The sequence below is a fragment of the Salvelinus namaycush genome, chromosome 19 (assembly GCF_016432855.1).
Source record: "Salvelinus namaycush isolate Seneca chromosome 19, SaNama_1.0, whole genome shotgun sequence".
NCBI classification, from domain to species: domain Eukaryota; kingdom Metazoa; phylum Chordata; class Actinopteri; order Salmoniformes; family Salmonidae; genus Salvelinus; species Salvelinus namaycush.
In genome coordinates, this window is record NC_052325.1 from 14,005,347 (window position 1) to 14,025,680 (window position 20,334).

Sequence of the window (20,334 nt, forward strand, 5' to 3'; positions counted from 1 at the left end):
GTGCCATCATCCAAAAGACTTCAACTTACGGTATGAACACGCTTCTTGAGTGGTTTATAGGAGTCTCATCTTACGCTCGGTCTCCTAGGAAAGATGACACACATGAATTTGGGTTAAGCCCGTATTGAAATCTGCCTTTGAAGTGCAGATATAGGATCAGTTAACTTAGACATTTTAAGGCAAAATGCAGGGCATCATTCCATCATCAAGGGATCAGCCACACCCATTACACACAAGCCTTTCCTTTGATTCAATGGTTGCCATGCTCTACCGAGGCTACAATTGAGTCCATTGAGGATAAATGATCATGAACCCAGCATTTGCTTTTGAAATATCCAATTGAATAAAGCCTAGCCCACCTCAAAGAAAAACAAAGGCTGTTTTGAGTTTTGCCTAAAATGGAAAGGGCTGTGTAGTAAAATGCAATCGCTTCACTTTCTTGAATAAGATTAGGCCACTTGACAGCTTTGAAATAGTTATTGTGAAAAATAACCTGTTATCCTATGAACACTTAGACCAGTGCTTTCAAAACGTTGGGCTGCGCCCCCACTATCATATTCGGCAGGAAGGGGTTCAGAGGTACAGGGAGATGAAAAAATGCTAAAAACACTTGATTTGACCATTAATTCATAAAAAACAAGTTCCCATCTCAAGAGGTCAAATAAAGAACAACACTATGTGCCAGATAAAGTATGAGGAGTGCAATTTCAAGGTAACAGAGTGATGCTGAGACTCAAACACCAATGATTAAAGTTAAACAAACCATGCAACTCTATCCACAAGGACGACTTTTAACAATTTACAGGCATTTTACAAAAACACATTTACTTAAAATACAGTGCAGATGCAAAGTTTGGGTATCATGTCTAGCCTGTCTATGCATAACAGCATTGACATGTTATGCTAGAATCACTTAATTTCCCCATCACGAAACACCTGCAAATGACCACAAAGAGTAGAACCAGCTCACCTGCTTTTACACTATGATTTTACTATTATATCTTAAATGTTTCTTTTGAAACAAATATTTAAAGGAATAGTTTCACCATATTAAGTTGAGTTCCGTTCACAAAACAGGGTTTACCTTAAAATGAGAGACAAACGTAAATTAATCACATTAAATAATCTTCAGAAATGAATTTGTCAAAGCAACAAAATAACTAGCTTTACAATGATGGTAAAAACTTGAGACATTTTGGGGTTAAAATCTTCCTAGAAGTCACAGAGGGTGCACCAAGGGACATGTCAAAATGCAGAATTTTAGCAAGTCGTTATTCACATAAAAAACGACTATCCGTGTGGTCTATATTAAAGTGCACTTCATTTAATATAACAAGCTTTCAAAATTCAATATTGGTGGTCAATTTCTACTTCAATATCACAGCAACGTAAAACGCGCCCATTTCGTGGATTGACGACCGCACTATCCTGAAACGTTCTCTTACAATACATTTAATAGCTTACCTCTGTGTTTGGTGTAGCCTGCGGGCGTTACTTTGATAGCTAGATTGCACACTTTACTCTCATGGTCCGTGTATTTCATTGAGTGTCTATTACAGGTGTATTTAGAGCTGGTCCGGGTAAAATCACGCCTACTGTGAGAGTCTACTCAAATCAGGACCGAGTGAATGGACGGGTTATTTGTTCCAAAACTAAACCGACGCGTGCTCAACTATGGGGCAAAACAGATTGTCTTAGATTGTTGACAACATGTCAACTATATTTCGTCTCCAATATATATATTTTTAAACATACACATTTGCACAATTACATGACATCCGTTAAAACAAGCTATAGTATCAAGAACAAGATGAAACGAGCTATTTACAATTCCCCACATGGGAGTTTTGTCAATCTTGCTTGTAATCTGGCCATCCAGAATCACAGAAACATGCTGTCCCATGGAAGCGCAGACATTGTTTTCGTGACGTTGTCCGCTAACCCATCTATATGAAAGGGCATTGGGCAACAGAGGAAAAGACCGGTTTTCTCGTAATGCATGAAATTGTAGGTTTATGTCATGGTGCCAACACTGGTCATGCTTCTGCATGTCCTTTTACCGCACAATAGGGGTGCAGACAAAAAGGCACAGCTATCGATTCAACAGCTTGTGGTGTGGGCAGGCTGCCCTTTAGTGCTGCGTACTGAAAGTTCAATGGCATATACAGTAGCTTCGGTTTACTCCTAGTAGCCCAGCAGATAATTGTTCAATTTTATGACAACTATCAAACTTGGTACACTAATACCAGATACCTTACCTTGAGACATTTTAACTTTTTATGGCTGCAGGGGCAGTATTGAGTAGCTCTGTTTAAGGTGCCCATTTCAAACGGCCTCGTACTCAATTCTTGCTCGTACAATATGCATATTATTGTTATTATTGGATAGAAAACACTCTAGTTTCTATAGCCGTTTGAATTATGTCTCTGAGTGGAACAGAACTCATTCTACAGCACTTTTCCTGATATGGTGTGAGATTTCAGACATCTTGGCCCCTGCTCCCAGGTCAGTTCATAAGTCCCTGTGAAGGCTATGATGCTACAAACACTGCCTACGCCTTCCTCTAGATGTCAGTAAGAGGTGACAATTTGAATGGAGTCGATTGCGCAATCAGGGCCTGTATAAAACGACAAAGACCGGATGTACCGTTCTTTTCCTGCTGCGCCTGACGCACGATGTACGTTGGACCTGCTCTCTTTCCAAGCTTGGGTTTAGCCAGTAATATTTCGCCGGTCATGTTTTTACTCGTTATAGGTGTTAAAGACATCATAAGGTAGTTAATTTAAACCGTTTTATAGCAATTTATATCCGTTTAGTGCGATTTTGAGGCAGTTCTATGTGACGCCCATCCAAGAGCTGGGCACGTTTCGGGGTCCCGGTCGAACGTTAGTGGGCATTTCGACGGACAGAGGACATCTTTCGACCAAAAGAAGATTAGACCCAAGAAAGGATACATTGCCCAAGATTCTGATGGAAGATCACCTCATAGTAAGAAATATTTAAGATGATAAATCGTTGTTCTGTCGAAAAATTTTAAACGCATATTCCGCCATTTTGTTTGGTATAGCTTCGCGTGGCGAACCCTGTATTGCACAGTAAGGATAATTTTAGAAATGTAATTCAGCGATTGCATTAAGAACTAATTTGTCTTTCGATAGCTGTCCAACTTATATTTTTTTAGTCAAGTTTATGAATAGTTATCCATGAGACAAGATCACTGTGAAAGATGGCGTCCGACATTTTCAGGCTAGTTTTGCTAGTATTGTCATTGTATAACCACGGTTGTTTGTGGCTAAATATGCACATTTTCGAACAAACTCTATATGTATGTTGTAATATGATGTTACAGGAGTGTCATCGGAAGAATTCTGAGAAGGTTAGTGAAAAAATTAATATATTTTGGCGATGATTACGTTATCGCTCTCTTTGGCTTGAATCGATGCTCTGGTAACGTTTGCACATGTGGTATGCTAATATAACGATTTATTGTGTTTTCGCTGTAAAACACTTAGAACATCTGAAATATTGTCTGAATTCACAAGATCTGTGTCTGTCCATTGCTGTGAGCTGTGTATTTTTAAGAAATGTTTTATGATTAGTAATTAGGTAATACACGTTGCTCTGTGTATTTATTCTAGTCGAGTTGTGATGGTGGGTGCAATTGTAAACTATGATTTATACCTGAAATATGCACATTTTTCTAACAAAACCTATCCTATACAATAAATATGTTATCAGACTGTCATCTGATGAGGTTTTTTCTTGGTTAGTGGCTATCAATATCTTTATTTGGCCGAATTGGTGATAGCTACTGGTGGAGAGAAAAAAATGGTGGACAAAGAAAAATGGTGTCTTTTGCTAACGTGGTTAGCTAATAGATTTACATATTTTGTCTTCCCTGTAAAACATTTTAAAAATCTGAAATGGTGGCTTTATTCACAAGATCTGTATCTTTCATTTGGTGTCTTGGACTTGTGATTTAATGATATTTAGATGCTACTATTTAATTGTGACGCTATGCTAGCGATGCTAATCAGTGTGGGGGGGGGGGGGGTGGGGGATGTCATAGGTGTACCGACCTCGGGCTTGCAGCCATAATTAAAAGATTAGAGGCAGTCTGGGTAGCCTGTCAGTCAACCATTAAAATGTCTGCCATCCTGATTTCCTGTTAGAAGACAATAGGGTAAAATCAGTCCAAACAATATAAGGTTGATTTTGCAAATACAGACACTTTTGTTTGTTAAATGTTTTTGAAAATAAAACCTATTGAAACGTATTTTTATCTATCTGAATATTTTCTTCACTTTGTCTGGAAACAAGATCTAAGTAGCTGAGACCATACTTTTTAAGAATATAATGATGTTTTTTCTTTGCATTATCTTTTACCAGATCTAATGTGTTATATTCTCCTACATTCATTTCACATTTCCACAAACTTCAAAGTTTTTCCTTTCAAATTCTATCAAGAATATGCATACATGTATCCTTGCTTCAGGTCCTGAGCTACTGTAACGGCTGTCCTCCTCCTCTTCGGATGAAGATTGGACCAAAGCGCAGCGTGATAGTTTGACATAATGAATTTATTAAAGTAATGACGAAACACGAAAATACTTCAACAAACTAAAAAAACAAATAAACGATGTAGACAGACCTGAACGAGAGAACTTACATAAACACGAAGAACGCACGAATAGGTACAGACAACAACAAACGAACAAACCGAAACAGTCCCGTGTGGTGCAACATACACAGACACAGAAGACAATCACCCACAAACAAACAGTGTGAACAGCCTACCTTTATATGGTTCTCAATCAGAGGAAACGTCAAACACCTGTCCCTGATTGAGAACCATATAAGGCTAATTACACCTGACCTAAACATAGAAACACAAAACATAGAATGCCCACCCCAACTCACGCCCTGACCAACTAAACACATACAAAATTAACAGAAAACAGGTCAGGAACGTGACAGCTACAGGCAGTTAGATTTGGGTATGTCATTTTAGGCGAAAATGTGCAAAAAGGGGTCCGATCACTCTATTGCGTAACGAGAGACCAAATTTCCTCCCAGACGTCGCCATCAAGCATCACATGCCATTTTGTCACTGGATGAGGCTCAGGGACAAGCCCAAGCACATGTTCTGGTTGGTACTGTAACATACAATGTCCTCTCTCATTGGCCAAATAATCGGTTGGCTCCCTCACGACTCATGGTTTTTCAACATCTTGTATCATACCAGTGTAAGGGTTAACATATTTCACAACACACCACTTTCCAATCAGTCTCAACACAATTTATTTTCTCTTGAGGTATCTTTTTTTTGTTTCTTAAGATACTCTTGGTATCTTATAGGTTCTTGTTTGATTTTGTTTATAAACACTACATTATCAAAAGTATGTGGACACCTGCTCGTCGAACATCTCATTCCAAAAATCATGGGAATTAATATGGAGTTGGCCCCCCCTTTGCTGCTATAACAGCCTCCACTTTTCTGTGCAAGACTTTCCACTAGATGTTGGAACATTGCTATGGGGACTTGCTTCCATTCAGCCACAAGAGCATTTGTGAGGTCCGGCACTGATGTTGGGCAATTAGGCCCGGCTCGCAGTCAGCGTTCCAATTCATCCCAAAGGTGTTCGATGGGGTTGAGGTCAGGGCTCTGTGCAGGCCAGTCATATTCATCCACAACAATCTCAACAAACCATTTCTGTATGGACCTCGCTTTGTGCACGGGGGCATTGCCATGCTGAAAGAAATGGTCTGAAACAGGAAAGGGCCTTCCCCAAACTGTTGCCACAAAGTTGGAACCACAGAATTGTCTAGAATGTCATTGTATGCTGTAGTGTTAAGATTTGCCCTCACTGGAACAAAGGGGCCTAGCCCGAACCATAAAAAACAGCTCCAGACCATTATTCCTCTTCCACCAAACTTATCAGTTGGCACAATGCATTGGAGGCGGATAGCGTTCTCCTGGCATCCGCCAAACACAGATTTGTCCATCGGACTGCCAGATGGTGAAGCGTGATTCAACACTCCAGAGAACATTTCCACTGCTCCAGAGTCCAATGGTGGCTAGCTTTACACCACTCCAGCCGAAGCTTGGCATTGAGCATGGTGATCTTATGCTTGTGCGCGGCTGCTCGGCCATGGAAACCCATTTCATGAAGCTCCCGACGAACAGTTCTTGTAATGACGTTGCTTCCAGAGCCAGTTTGGAACTCGGTAGTGTGTTGCAATCCGAGGACAGACCATTTTTACGTACTTCAGCACTCAGTGGTCCCGTTCTGTGAGCTTGTGTGGCCTACCACTTCACGGCTGAGTCATTGTTGCTCCCAGACGTTACCGCTTCACAATAACAGGGCAGCTCTATTAGGGCAGAAATTTGACTTACTGACTTGTTGGAAATATGGCATCCTATGACGATGCCACGTTGAAAGTCACTGAGCTCTTAAGTACCAGCCATCCTACTGCCAATGTTTGTCAATGGAGATTGTATGGCTGTTTTCTCGATTTTAAACACCTTTCAGCTACCGATGTGGCTGAAATATCCGAATCCAATCATTTAACTTCTTATGGCTGCAGGGGCAGTATTGAGTAGCTTGGATGAAAGGTGCACAGAGGTGCCCAGAGTAAACGGCCTGCTCCTCAGTCATAGTTGCTAATATATGCATATTATTATTAGTATTGGATAGAAAACACTCTGAAGTTTCTAAAACTGTTTGAATTATGTCTGTGAGAACTCATATGGCAGGCAAAAACCTGAGAAGTTTGGATTTTTTCTGAGGCTGGTAGATTTTTTTAACCAAGCTCTCATTGAAATTACAGTGAGATATTGATGAGTTTTCACTTCCTAAGGCTTCCACTAGATGTCAACAGTCAATAGAACTTTGTCTGATGACTACTGTGAAGGGGGGCAAAGGAGACAGGAATGAGTAACCACTGCCATGAGGTGACCACGCTTTGACCACGCGCGTTCACGTGAGAGGCAGCTCCGTTCCATCGCTCAACTGAAGTCAATGTAATTCTCCGGTTGGAACGTTATTCAAGATGTATGTTAACAACATTCTAAAGATTGATTCAATACATTGTTTGACATGTTTCTACTGACTGTTACGGAACTTTTGGACATTTCGTCACGTTTTAGTGAACGCGCTTTGTGACTTTGGAATTGTTTACCAAACGCGCTAACCAAAGTAGCTAATTGGACATAAATAACGGACATTATCGAACAAATTAAGCATTTATTGTGGACCTGGGATTCCTGGGAGTGCATTGTGATGAAGATCATCAAAGAGAATATTTATCATGTAATTTCTGGTTTCTGTTGACTCCAACATGGCGGCTAATTTGACTCTTGTTCTGAGCTCCGTCTCAGATTATTGCATGGTTTGCTTTCTCCGTAAAGTTTTTTTGAAATCTGACTCAGCGGTTGCATTAAGGAGAGGTATATCTATAATTCCATGTGTATAACTTGTATTATCATCTACATTTATGATGAGTATTTCTGTTGAAACGATGTGGCTATGCACTATCACTGGATGTTTTTGGAACTAGTGAATGTAACGCGCCAATGTAAACTCAGATTTTTTTATATAAATATGAACTTTATCAAACAAAACATGCATGTATTGTGTAACATGAAGTCCTATGAGTGTCATCTGATGATCATCAAAGGTTAGTGATTCATTTTAGCTATATTTCTGCTTTTTGTGACTGCCATCTTTCGATGGAAAGATGGCAGTGGAAAGATGGAAAAATCGTGCCCAAATTAAACAGCCTCGTACTCTGTTCTAGATCATATGATATGCATATTATTGTTGTCACTTTGGGGGAAAAACGTGCCCAATTTAAACGGCCTCTTACTCAATTCTTGCTCCTACAATATGCATATTATTATTACTATTGGATAGAAAACACTCTGAAGTTTCTAAAACTATTTGAATTATATCTGTGAGTAAAACAGAACTCATTTGGCAGGCAAACTTCCAAACAGGAAGTGAAAATTCTGAAATGGGTCTCTGAAGGGCTGCTCCTATTCAATTGCCTTGTATTTATGGATATGTATGCACTTCATACGCCTTACACTAGATGTCAACAGGCAGTAGAACGTTGAATGAGGTGTCTAGCCTGATGTGGGACCGAATGAGAGCTTTTGGAGTGACAGGTCAGCCATATTGGCAGTATTTTGCTGCGCACCTGGGAGCACCATATCATTTTCTGCAATGCGTTAGGTAGACACGAAGAAATGCTCCGTCTGGGACGTTATTGGATACATATGAGAAAAACATCCTAAAGATGGATTTTCAACTGAGTTTGACCAGTTTATTCGACTTTTATTATGACTTTTGGAATTTTTCGTTCCATGCGCCAAACTTTCATGGCCAAACTTTCATGGACACGTGAGCACCATTTTGCTAGCCAAAGTTGCTAATTCGACAGAAGAAATGGACATTCTAAAACAAAACAACAATGTATTGTGGAACTAGGGCTCCTGGCACTGCATTCTGATGAAAGTTCATCAAAGGTAAGAGAATATTTATGATGTTATTTCGTATTTTTGTTGAATATGTTGACTCCAACATGGCGGAGAATAGCTGAGCGCTGTCTCAGATTATTGTATGCTGTGCTTTTTACTAAAGTTATTTTTTTTAATCTAACACAGCAGTTGCATTAAGAACCAGTGTATCTTTAATTATATGTCCAACATGTATTTTTCAGCAAAGTTTATGATGAGTTTTTCTGTTGGATTACGTGACTCTCCAAAATTTCTCCGGACAATTTGGAGCATTTTTGCGCCATGTTCACAATGTAAAACCAGGATTTGTAGCTATAAATATGCACATTTTTGAACAAAACATACATGTATTGTATAACATGATGTTATAAGACTGTCATCTGATGAAGTTGTTCAAAGGTTAGTGATAATTTTTATCTCTATTTGTGAGTTTTGTGAAAGCTATCTTTGCGGTGAAAAAATGGCGTTGTGTGTTGCGCTATTGTGGTGAGCTAACATAAATATATGTTGTGTTTTCGCTGTAAAACATTTTTAAAAAATCGGACATGTTGGCTGGATTCACAAGATGTTTATCTTTCATTTGCTGTATTGGACTTGTGATTTCATGAAATTATATTATATGATATTCCCTGTGGCGCTAGGCTAGGCTATGCTAGTCAGCGTTTCTGATGAGGAGGATCCCGGATCCGGGAGGGTGATTCGGTAGAGGTTATTAAAAATGTTATAAGACACATGTATGTCTGAGGAATTTTAATTATGAGATTTGTTTTTTTGAATTTGGTGCCCAATACTTTCACTGGCTGTTGTCATATCGATCCTGTTAACGGGATTGCAGCCATAAGATGTTTCAAAAGGGGTATCCACATACATTTGTGTATATAATGTATGTCATTGTCCTCTCCTTGGTTAATTTAGGGGGCTTCTTCTAGAAAAAGTCACATAAATAAACATCAAAATTACTCAATCACCGTAACATAATACAAAATGTAGTAGTCTTCTTTAGCAAATAAGTGTTCAATTTCAACTTAACCATGATCATATATGTAATGTGTTTGTTTTCAGTCTTAAATTAACAAATGTATGACCTGATACATTTAGTCATTACCACCACATTCTGTCCTTAGCATCACAGTTCCTTATGTGGTGGTAATGACGTGTGGTGGGAATTACATTTTTACAGTATTTGGTCATAAATAGCAAGGATTCTAGCATGCTAACTCTAGTTGAACAGCTAGCATACAATGTATACTAAAATACACATAATTAAAACATTATTTTAAAAAATCTGACATAATTTGATGAGATTATAGCCTATGATGTACAATAAGTAATATTTACCTTTATTTTTCTATCATTTCCAGGCATCAAAATATGAACCTCCCTCCTTGACATCCACTGTCACTATTCACAGCCATGGTAACCAAGAACACAAACTTTTGAAAAAACGTAATCATATAATTTGCTTGGCGTGCTGGTAATGACCCAATACTTAGAAGAAAGAAAAAAAAGGGGGGAAAAGTGGCTTATGCACTTCATATAAACGCAGCAAAAATAGAAACGTCCCTTTTTCAGGACCTGGTCTTTCAAAGATAATTTGTAAAAATCCAAATAACTTCACATATCTTCATTGTAAAGGGTTTAAACACTGTTTCCCATGCTTATTCAATGAACCATAAACAATTAATGAACATGCACCTGTGGAACGGTCGTTAAGACACTAACAGCTTACAGACGGTAGGCAATTAAGATCACAGTTATGAAAACTTAGGACACTAAAAGAGGCCTTTCTACTGACTCTGAAAAACACCAAAAGAAAGACGCCCAGGGTCCCTGCTTATCTGCGTGAATGTGCCTTAGGCATGCTGCAAGGAGGCATGAGGACTGCAGATGTGGCCAGAGCAATACATTGCAATGTCCGTACTGTGAGACGCCTAAGACAGCGCTACAGGGAGACAGGACGGACACTTGATTGTCCTCGCAGTGGCAGACCATGTGTAACAACACCTGCACAGGATCGGAACATCAAATCAAAGTTTATTTGTCACGTGCTTCTAATACAACAGGTGTAGTAGACCTTACAGTGAAATGCTAACTTACAGGCTCTAACCAATAGTGCAAAAAAGGGTTAAGGTAACTAAAGAAATAAAACAGTAAAAAAGACAGGCTATATACAGTAGCGAGGCTATACACAGACACCAATTAGTCAGGCTGATTGAGGTTGCATGTACATGTAGATATGGTTAAAGTGACTATGCATATATGAGGAACAGAGAGTAGCAATAGCGTTAAAGATGGGTTGGCGGGTGGTGGGTGGCGGTACACAATGCAGATAGCCCGGTTAGCCAATGTGCGGGAGAACTGGTTGGTCGGCCCAATTGAGGTAGTATGTACATGAATGTATAGTTAAAGTGACTGTGCATATATGATAAACAGAGAGTAGCAGCAGCATAAAAAGAGGGTGGGGGGGGGGGGCACACAATGCAAATAGTCCGGGTAGCCATTTGATTACCTGTTCAGGAGTCTTATGGCTTGGGGGTTAAAACTGTTGAGAAGCCTTTTTGTCCTAGACTTGGCACTCCAGTACAGCTTGCCATGCGGTAGTAGAGAGAACAGTCTATGACTGGGGTTGCTGGGGTCTTTGACAATTTTTAGGGCCTTTCTCTGACACCGCCTGGTGTAGAGGTCCTGGATGGCAGGCAGCTTAGCCCCAGTGATGTACTGGGCCGTACGCACTACCCTCTGTAGTGCATTGCGGTCAAAGGCCGAGCAATTGCCGTACCAGGCAGTGATGCAACCAGTCAGGATGCTCTCGATGTTGCAGCTGTCAAAACTTTTGAGGATCTCAGGACCCATGCCAAATCTTTTTACTTTCCTGAGGGGGAATATGCTTTGTCGTACCCTCTTCATGACTGTCTTGGTGTGTTTGAACCATTCTAGTTTGTTGTTGACGTGGACACCAAGGAACTTCAAGCTCTCAACCTGCTCCACTACAGCCCCGTCGATGAGAACGTGGGCGTGCTCAGTCCTACTTTTCCTGTAGTCCACAATCATCTCCTTAGTCTTGGTTATGTTGAGGGATAGGTTGTTGTTCTGGCACCACCCGGCCAGGTCTCTGATTTCCTCACTATAGGCTGTCTCATCGTTGTCGGTGATCAGGCCTACCACTGTTGTGTCGTCTGCAAACTTGATGGTGTTGGATTCGTGCCTGGCCATGCAGTTGTGGGTGAACAGGGAGTACAGGGGGGGACTGAACACGCACCCCTGTGGAGCTCCAGTGTTGAGGATCAGCGTGGCAGATGTGTTGCTACCTACCCTCAACACCTGGGGGCGGCCCTTCAGGAAGTCCAGGATCCAGTTGCAGAGGGAGGTGTTTAGTCCCAGGATCCTTAGCTTAGTGATGAGCTTTGAGGGTACTATGGTGTTGAACGCTGAGCTGTAGTCAATGAATAGCATTCTCACATAAGTGTTCCTTTTGTCCAGGTGGGAAAGGGCAGTGTGGAGTGCAATAGAGATTGCATCATCTGTGGATCTGTTTGGGCGGTATGCAAATTGGAGTGGGTTTAGGGTTTCTGGGATAATGGTGTTGATGTGATCCCTTACCAACCTTTCAAAGCACTAAATGTCTACGGACGTGAGTGCTACGGGTCTGTAGTCATTTAGGCAGGTTGCCTTTGTGTTCTTGGGCACAGGGACTATGGTGGTCTGCTTGAAACATGTTGGTCTTAGACTCAATCAGGGACATGTTGAATATGACAGTGAAGACACCTGCCAGTTGGTCAACACATGCCCGGAACACACGTCCTGGTAATCCGTCTGGCCCCGCAGCCTTGTGAATGTTGACCTGTTTAAAGGTCTTACTCACGTCAGCTACGGAGAGCGTGATTACACAGTCGTCCGGAACAGCTGATGCTCTCATTCATGCCCCAGTGTTGCTTGCCTCGAAGCGAGCATAGAAGTGATTTAGCTCATCTGGTACGCTCGTGTCACTGGGCAGCTCTCGGCTGTGCTTCCCTTTGTAGTCTGTAATAGTTCGCAAGCCTTGTCAGATAAGACGAGCATTGGAGCCGGTGTAGTATGATTCAATCTTAGCCCTGTATTGACGCTTTGCCTGTGATGGTTCGTCGCAGGGCATACCAGGATTTCTTGTAAGCTTCTGGGTTAGAGTCCCGCACCTTAAAAGCGGCAGTTCTACCCTTTAGCTCAGTGCGAATGTTGCGAATGTTGCCTGTAATCCTGGTATGCCCTGCTTACAAGCAAAAATTGCGAATGTTGCCTGTAATCCTGGTATGCCCTGCTTACAAGCAAAAATTAAAGCAGGAAGCACCAGTGACTCGGTCAATAAAAAAAAGTGGTCAGATGAGGCAGATGCTAAATTACAGGACTTTTTTGCTATCACTGACTGGAACATGTTCCGGGATTCTTCCGATTGCATTGAGGAGTACACCACATCAGTCACTGGCTTTATCAATAAGTGCATCGAGGACGTCGTCCCCACAGTGACTGTACTGTACAGTGACCTCGATGCACTTATTGGGTCGTGGCTGGGTCTTCCAGCATGACAACGACCCGAAACACACAGCCAGGGCAACTAAGGAGTGTCTCCATAAGAAGCATCTCAAGGTCCTGGAGTGGCCTAGCCAGTCTCCAGACCTGAACCCAAAAGAAAATCTTTGGAGGGAGCTGAAAGTCCGTATCGCCCAGCGACAGCCCCGAAACCTGAAGAAGGTCTGTATGGAGGAGTGGGCCAAAATCCCTGCTGCAGTGTGTGCAAACCTGGTCAAGAACTACAGGAAACGTATGATCTCTGTAATTGCAAACAAAGGTTTCTGTACCAAATATTAAGTTCTGCTTTTCTTATGTATCAAATACTTATGTCATGCAATAAAATTACTTAACTTCTACTTCCACACAATCCCGGATCCGGGAGCACCCCCATCAGTAAAAAAGCTGACTAGCATAGCCTAGCATAGCGTCACAAGTAAATACTAGCATCTAAATATCATTAAATCACAAGTCCAAGACACCAGATGAAAGATACACATCTTGTGAATTTTTCTGATTTTTTAAATGTTTTACAGGGAAGACACAATATGTAAATCTATTAGCTAACCACGTTAGCAAAAGACACAACTTTTTTTACTCCACCATTTTTTTCCTGCATAGGTAGCTATCACAAATTCGACCAAATAAAGATATAAATAGCCACTAACCAAGAAACAACTTCATCAGATGACAGTCTGATAACATATTTATTGTATAGCATATGTTTTATTAGAAAAATGTGCATATTTCAGGTATAAATCATAGTTTACCATTGCAGCCACCATCACAACTCTCACCAAAGCGACTAGAATAACTACAGAGAGCAACGTGAATTACCTAAATACTCATCATAAAACATTTCTGAAAAATACACAGCGTACAGCAAATGAAAGACAAAGATCTTGTGAATCCAGCCAATATTTCAGATTTTTTAAGTGTTTTACAGCGAAAACACAATATAGCATTATATTAGCTTACCACAATAGCCAGAAACACAAGCCATTTACCAGCAACAAAGGTTAGCGATCGTAACAAACAAGCAAAAGATATATAATTTTTGACTAACCTTCATAAACTTCTTCAGATGACAGTCCTGTAACATCATATTACACAATGCATATAGGGTTTGTTCGAAAATGTGCATATGTAGCAGCACAAATCGTGGTTATACAATGTGATTAGTAGCCAAACTTCAAGCAATCTGTCCGGCGCCATCTTGGAGAGGCACCTAATCTAATCAATAACTAATCATAAACTTGACTAAAAAATACAGGTTGGACAGCAAATGAAAGATACATTAGTTCTTAATGCAACCGCTGTGTTAGATTTTTAAAATTAACGTTACTACGACATACAGCGTGCGCTAAAGCGATACCGCACCGAAATTCATGGCGGAATTATTGTTTAACATTTTTCAACATAAATACGAATTAACAGCATAAAGACTTCTTACTATTTGATGAGCTTCCATCAGAATCTTGGCCAAGGTGTCCTTTGTCCAGAACAATCGTCTTTTGGTTGAAAGATGTCCTCTTCTCCTGTAGAATTAGCCGCTAACGCTAGCCATGTGCCGGAGAGGTGTCCAACTCGCGATAGCGCGTGACAAAGAAATTCCAGAAAATCGCAATAAACTGATATAAACTGCTATAAGTCGGTTTAAATTAACTACCTTATGAAGTTTTTAAGACAAAAATCAAATTAAATCAGAGCCGGAGATATAGAACTGCTAAAACGAAAGCTTTTCAGGACGCCATGGTGATGTCCCTCCTGCGTCAGGCCCCCCGTTGAAAAGGTCGGACCTTCCGTTCCAAGAGCTTTTATAGTGCCCCAGATGGTGCAATCCACTCCATTCAAATTCTCACCGCTTACTGACACCTAGGGGAAGGCGTATGCAGTGCATGTAGCCCCATAGCTTACATGGGAATTTATAAACTGACCCTAGAACAGAGACCTCGATTTCAGAAATCTCACTTCCTGACAGGAAGTGTGCTGCAGAATGAGTTCTGTTTCACTCAGATAAATAATTCAAACGGTTTTAGAAACTAGAGAGTGTTTTCTATCCAATAGTAATAATAATATGCATATTGTACGAGCAAGAATTGAGTACGAGGCAGTTTAATTTGGGAACTAAATTTTTACAAAGTGCAAACAGCACCCCCTATTGAGAAAAGGTTAAAAATCATACAATGTGATTTTCTGGATTTTTGTTTTAGATTCCGTCTCTCACAGTTTAAGTGTACCTATGATAAAAATGACAGACCTCTACATGCTTTGTAAGTAGGAAAACCTGCAAAATCGGCAGTGTATCCAATACTTGTTCTCCCCACTGTATACACATTATAGGGTTTAAATTTGTTTCACAGTTCTTTTCTATTCTCTGCCTCTATAAAGAAACGGTCTGGGAGAAAAGTTAGTTAGAAATTCCACTATAAATCAACTTTAGGAGTTAACATTTACTGCTAAGCCTTTAGATAACACTGAAACTATGTTTGTATTGCTGTGGATGCATGGGCTTGGTCTCATGAGTAGAAGGTGATGACATAGGCAGTTACATCACAGGGGGTTGACTACAAGCATGATAAAAGCAACTTGGGACTTTTCCTATTTTCCAGAACTCAGGAGAGACATCAGTTGTATGTGTGATGTTTGATCTTTGACTTTTTCTTTTCTTAGGGGTGGATCAGCTTAATATTGCGGAAAGAATGTTGCTTCCAATGTAAATGTCTGCATCATTTCCAATCCCCCATATTTTTGGGGTAAATATATATATCCATACACGTATGCATACATATACATACACATACCTATATAGACCTACATACTTTTTTAAAGAATATACCTTTAACATTATTCCCCGCAAACCCCACCACCGATCCCCCAATTGGAGTAAACTAACAAACACTTCTGCTTTTACCTTCAATTTATACATCTTATACACATTCTACAGACGCAGTCTACTCTACAATAGTTCTCTCCTGTTTGTTCTTAGTCCCGCCATCTCTGATGTCCATCGAGTTTGATTTCCACTTGTAACTGTGCTATTTCACAAAAGCTCCGAACCTATACACATTTCACAGATCTCGCATGCCCTACACTGTTTATCTTGTTATTAGTCCCACCCCTCAGCTCCACTCAACCCCTCCCATCTATCTTCCAACATCATCCATTTCGGATTTTTATTTGCCATATATTTTTCAACTGTGCTGTGATGCTTCACAAAAGATTTGAACCTACCTATTCTCATAGCTTCTACAGATTGTAAATTAAAAAAACATTTTTGCTAAAATAATAATAATTATATTATTGATTGATTGACTATGGCTTTTCAAATCCCCCAGTATTGCCATCTGTAGCGTTAGTTCTAGGCAAATGTTGCAATTCTTCAGCCATTCCTGGACCTTGATCTTTGACTTCTGTCTACAGCTGTATTTTGATAAAAATTGTTATGATTTATAAGTGCACATTTTGAGTGTTCCTTATTTGTTAAGTAAATAAATGGAGCACAGAATAACGGAACCAACATAAGACAGGTCCTCACCAGACATCACCGGCAAAAACGTCGCCTATGGGCACAAACCCACCGTCGCTGGATCAGACAGGACTGGCAAAAAGTGCTCTTCACTGACGAGTCGCAGTTTTGTCTCACCAGGGGTGATGGTCAGATCGTGTTTATCGTCGAAGGAATGACCGTTACACCGAGGCCTGTACTCTGGAGCGGGATCGATTTGGAGGTGGAAGGTCCGTCATGGTCTGGGGCAGTGTGTCACAGCATCATCGGACTGAGCTTGTCGTCATTGCAGGCAATCTCAACACTGTGCATTACAAGGAAGACATCCTCCTCCCTCATGTGGTACCCTTCCTGCAGGCTCATCCTGACATGACCCTCCAGCATGACAATGCCACCAGCCATACTGCTCGTTCGGTGCATAATTTCCTGCAAGACAGGAATGTCAGTGTTCTGCCATGGCCAGCAAAGAGCCCGGATCTCAATCCCATTGAGCACGTCTGGGACCTGTTAGATCGGAGGGGGAGGGCTAGGGCCATTCCCCCCAGAAATGTCCGGGAACTTGCAGGTGCCTTGGTGGAAGAGTGGGGTAACATCTCACAGCAAGAATTGGCAAATCTGGTGAAGTCCTTGAGGAGGAGATGCACTGCAGTACTTAATGCAGCTGGTGGCCACACCAGATACTGACTGTTATTTTTGCTTTTGACCCCCCTTTTGTTCAGGGACATATTATTCAATTTCTGTTAGTCACATGTCTATGGAACTTGTTCAGTTTATGTCTCAGTTGTTGAATCTTGTTATGTTCATACAAATATTTACACATGCTAAGTTTGCTGAAAATAAATGCAGTTGACAGTGAGAGAACGTTTCTTTTTTTGCTAAGTTTACATAGGGCAAAGCAGTCTCAAAAGTGCAGGGTAGAGTATCGGGTGGTAGCCAACTAATAACAGTGACTAAGGTTCAAGGAAGGGTACTGGGCAAAGGCGGGTTAATGGTGAACAGGCCATAGCTCAGGTGGCTGACGTCTTGATCTCTTGGGCCTTTCTGTGACACTGGGTGCTGTAGATGTCCTGGAGGGCAGGCAGTGTGCCCCAGAGGATGCGTTGGGCTGACAGCACCACACTCTGGAGAGCCCGGAGGTTGCGGATGATACAATTGCTGTACCAGGCCATGATACAGCCCGACAGCATGCTCTCAATGGTGCATCTGTAGAATTTTGTGAGGTTTTCTGGGTCCAAGACAAATTTCTTCAACCTCCTTCGCCACACTGTCTGTGTGACAGGACCATTTCAGGTAGTCAGTGATGTGCACACCGATGAATTTGAAGCTTTTGACCCTCTCCACTGCGGCTTGTCGATGTAAATGGGGGCGTGCATGGCCATGCCGTCATGGGTGAACAAGGAGTACAGGAGGGGATTTAGCACACACCCCTGTTGGGCACACATGTTGAGGATCAGCGTGGCGGAAGGGTTATTGCCGACTTTCACAAGTTTGGGACATCCCGTAAGAAAGTCCAGGACCCAGTTGCACAGGGAGGGGTTCAAACCTGGGGCCTTGAGCTTAGTGATGAGCTTGGAGGGCACTATGATTTTGAAGGCTGAGCTGTAGTCGATGAACAGCATTCTTACATAGGTACTGTATTTCTCTTGTCCAGGTGGGATAGAGCAGTGTGCAGTGCAATCGCAATTGCGTTGTCCGTGGATCTGTTGGGGCGATATTGTAGTGCGTCTAGGTTGTCAGGTAAGGTGGAGGTGATATGGTCCCTATTAACTAGCCTCTCAAAGCACTTCATCATGACAGAAGCGAGTGCTTCCGGGTTGATGGTCATGGTATGAAAAAGGTGTCTTTGCTTGTTTTGGTGTTCGCCAGCGTTCAGAGTTTGGTCTACGCCCCTTCATTGGGGATCGGTCAACAGTAGGGATTCTTCAATTAAGTGTTTGTTGTCATTCAATGAGAGATGACCATGTTCATGCAAAAATGTTTCACTTGAAATATACTACACAAAACATCTTAGATGGAAAATAGTGCGACTAAGACCTCTGCAAACATCAAAATTAATTACAGATTTCTTGAGTTATCTTAGATTAATTCAGCCTATTTTGAGGAATTGTACTTGTTGATTTGATTTGGCTACAGCGTCTCAAGACGGACAAACAGTAATATTGACTCTTTTCTTTCTAGTTTTTCAAGCCAAGTTATTTTAAGGGAGTATGCGAGCACAAACGTTCACTTCACCTAGCTGCGTTCTAGACACTGAGGCATATTGAAGAGACACTAATAAGACGTTGCAGTTCAGTTCAATTGTTTATTGAAACTAGACATTTAATTAAGTTTCTCTCATACATCTCTGATCTCACCCTATTACCTGTTCTTGCTCTCCACCTTCAAGCTGGAATTGCATCCCTCTCTTATTTTCTCTACATCTTTTTCTCTCCTTTCCCTCTCATCCTTATCACTCAAGACATTTCTCCTATCATCCCCTTTCCTGCGCTAGAACGTGTTGTTGCTCTGGTAACTCCCGGAGTGTTAACAGGATTGGCAGGTGTCCCTGACATGACAGTGCCTGATGTAGGCGGTGTTACTGTAGACAGGTTCATCTGTGGAAGGGATCATTTAACTCACATCAGATCAGTTACATTACATTAAATACATTCAATTCTAGGGTCCAGAGTTTTTTTGGGGGCCAGGTTACAAGGTCGTGTGAAGCTCTAGGACCTAATCATTATGCAACATACATCACTTAAAATAACATTGTAAATTGAGATACAATTTTCTCCCAAAAAAAGATTGTCAAAATAGTTTACCTGTGCTGGATCTTTGTCTCTTTCTCCATTGAAATGCAACCAAAGCCAGCACACTAGTAAGAAACACTGCTGAGCATCCACCCGCTGTGATGATAATCCACAGTGCTACCCCTGTAGCCCCACCAACTGGCACATCTGGGGTGCTAGATGAAGTGTTGGTTGTAGTCATGTTCTGTGAATCTGAAAATCTAAAAATAAATATTCAGGCCACTAAAACATGCTGCGTTAAAAACAACCAAATGTGGATTATTTGGTAACCCAGCGCTGGGTAAATATTGGACAGAACACACACTGGTCAATTTTGACCCAGACAGTTGGGTTGTTGGGATTACCCAAACATGGGTTAATTTAACAATCAATTGGGTATTTTTTAACTCTCATAGTGGGTTGGCTTAGCAGCTGGCTCTTTTTAGTGTAATCCTTAGGTTATTTTCAGGATGTGTGGCTAATTAGGGTTTGGCTTTCAGGTAGACCACCCATGTCATTCCTGTTCATCATGTAAAGTTTACATTCAGATTTCCCCTTATTTTGTGTGCATTTTCCACATTCGTCTAGAATAGTAAGATTACCTTATTAGAATAGGTAATAAACATACTACCTGATTGTATCCCAACAGTGAGATTTACATATGGCGCCGGAGGAGATGGCCGCCGTTTTACGGTCTCCTAACCAATTGTGCTATTATGTGTTTTTTTCCCGCGATATTTGTAAATTATTTTGTACATAATGTTTCTGCAACCGTATTTTACGGAAGAAAAGAGCTTCTGGATATCAGGACAGCGATCACTCACCTCGGATTAGACGAAGATTTAACAACAACAAGCAGGAGTCACAGGATATTCTCCAAACACCCCACAGGGCAGACATCCCAGTTATTCTCCAAACACCCCGCAGGGCAGACATCCCAGTTATTCTCCAAACACCCCGCAGGGCAGACATCCCAGTTATTCTCCAAACACCCC